Source organism: Chiloscyllium punctatum, unplaced genomic scaffold (assembly GCF_047496795.1).
Source record: "Chiloscyllium punctatum isolate Juve2018m unplaced genomic scaffold, sChiPun1.3 scaffold_472, whole genome shotgun sequence".
Lineage (NCBI taxonomy): Eukaryota > Metazoa > Chordata > Chondrichthyes > Orectolobiformes > Hemiscylliidae > Chiloscyllium > Chiloscyllium punctatum.
Window position 1 is genome coordinate 7424 of NW_027310206.1, and position 2577 is coordinate 10000.

The following is a 2577-nucleotide window of genomic DNA, read 5'->3' on the forward strand; positions in this document are numbered from 1 at the left end:
GAAAAATGTTTAAAAAGAAGAAATCAGTAACCAGGAAAACTTAGAAAAATGTTTAAAAAGAAGAAGTGAGTAACCAGAAAAACTTAGAAAAATGTTTAAAAAGAAGAAATCAGTAACCAGAAAAAACGGCGAAAAATGTTTAAAAAGAAGAAATCAGTAACCAGACAAACTGCGAAAAATGTTTAAAAAGAAGAAGTCAGTAACCAGAAAAACTTAGAAAAATGTTTAAAAAGAAGAAATGAGTAACCAGAAAAACTTAGAAAAATGTTTAAAAAGAAGAAATCAGTAACCAGAAAAACTTAGAAAAATGTTTAAAAAGAAGAAGTGAGTAACCAGGAAAACTTAGAAAAATGTTTAAAAAGAAGAAATGAGTAACCAGAAAAACTTAGAAAAATGTTTAAAAAGAAGAAATCAGTAACCAGAAAAACTTAGAAAAATGTTTAAAAAGAAGAAATGAGTAACCAGAAAAACTTAGAAAAATGTTTAAAAAGAAGAAATCAGTAACCAGAAAAACGGCGAAAAATGTTTAAAAAGAAGAAATCAGTAACCAGAAAAACTTAGAAAAATGTTTAAAAAGAAGAAGTGAGTAACCAGAAAAACTTAGAAAAATGTTTAAAAAGAAGAAATCAGTAACCAGAAAAACTTAGAAAAATGTTTAAAAAGAAGAAATCAGTAACCAGAAAAACTTAGAAAAATGTTTAAAAAGAAGAAATGAGTAACCAGAAAAACTTAGAAAAATGTTTAAAAAGAAGAAATCAGTAACCAGAAAAACGGCGAAAAATGTTTAAAAAGAAGAAATCAGTAACCAGAAAAACGGCGAAAAATGTTTAAAAAGAAGAAATCAGTAACCAGACAAACTGCGAAAAATGTTTAAAAAGAAGAAATCAGTAACCAGAAAAACTTAGAAAAATGTTTAAAAAGAAGAAATCAGTAACCAGGAAAACTTGGAAAAAAACACTTAGAAAAATTTTCAGCAAAGTGTGAAAAATATTCTAAGTGTCAGCGGAGGAAAATGCTGCAGCATCGGGAAAGATTCGCAAACTTACACCGAACATGTGCTCCGAAGTGCCGGAGGAATTGGGTGAATTGAGCCCGGCAAATGGCCAGCTGTCGTTTTGTGCCTGCAGCCCGAAAACTTTAACTTTGTCTGTCGCGGAAGTCCGGACCGAGAAAAATCCAAACGGTTTTGACCGGACCGAGTTCCAGACCGATGCAGTCAAATTTGGAATTCAGACCCATTCAGTGCCACTTGTAGTTTTTCCGCAGTGAGGTTGGCGGGGTACCCGGAGATATATGGGAACACGATTTTTAGAACAAAATGGCGGCGCGGGACCGTTCTGAAAGGCATCCGAAAAACGGTTCCACGGGCATAGCACTTTAATGACAGGTATGAGTGCATGCCGGAGAGCTCTTGGAAGTCGAATTTTTGACACTTTGTCAATTTTTTGACAGATTTGACAAACTCTTTCTGTCTGTTCTAAGAGTCAGTCAGAGACTTGTGCGGCGGTCTTTTGACACTATTGGAGGGCGGGCAAACCCCACGTTGACTCCGGCCGTCCCTCCACAGGCGCTCGTGTCCAAAATGAAGGCGAGAGACGCGAGTGGCCTGGTTCCCTTGGGTGTTGCCAAGAAGGCTGCGGGCTGACCGTTGCCTGAGCACTCCCTAAAGCCTCTTGTGATGAGAGCAGACCTCGCCTGCCGCACGACCGGCTCTGGGAGTCGTTGGGCCGCTATTTGTGAATAGTCTGGTCCTCCTCTGCCACCCGGACAAGCGCGATGGCTCTGCCGCCCTGCGGTGCTCGTCACCCAGGTTTGGGGAACACGATACTCGTAACAAAAATAAAAGGCGGCTCGGGACCTGCAGGCGAAAGGGGTCCCGTGGTGCTAAGCACGTCGACTTCGGGTCTCGGTGCAAGCCGGAGAGCTCACGGAAGTCTAAAGTTTTCGGCACGTGGTCGAATCTTTTCAAAGGCTTACCCGGCTCTTTCCGTCCATTCTGAGAGTAAGTCAGAGGCCGGTGCGGAGGTCTCTTGACAATCGGAGGGGGTGGTGGCCCTCCGCAGGCGCTCGTGTCGAAAATGAAGGCGAGAGACGCGAGTGGCCTGGTTCCCCTGGGTGTTGCCAGGAAGGCTGCGGGCTGACCCTTGCCTGAGCACTCCCTAAAGCCTCTTGTGATGAGAGCAGACCTCGCGCGCCGCACGACCGGCTCTGGGAGTCGTTGGGCCGCTATCTGTGAATAGTCGGGTCCTCCTCTGCCACCCGGCCAAGTGCGATGGCTCTGCCGCCCTGCGGTGCTCGTCACGCAGGTATGGGGCACACGATGCTCGTAACAGCAAATAAAGGCGGCTCGGGACCTGCAGGCGAAAGGGGTCCCGTGGTGCTTAGCACGTCGACTTCGGGTCTCGGTGCAAGCCGGAGAGCTCACGGAAGTCTAAAGTTTTCGGCACGTGGTCGAATCTTTTGAAAGGCTTACCCGGCTCTTTCCGTCCATTCTGAGAGTCAGTCAGAGGCCGGTGCGGCGGTCTATTGACGACCGGAGGCTCCCATGGGTGTTGCGATGAGGGTGGAGGGCACAGA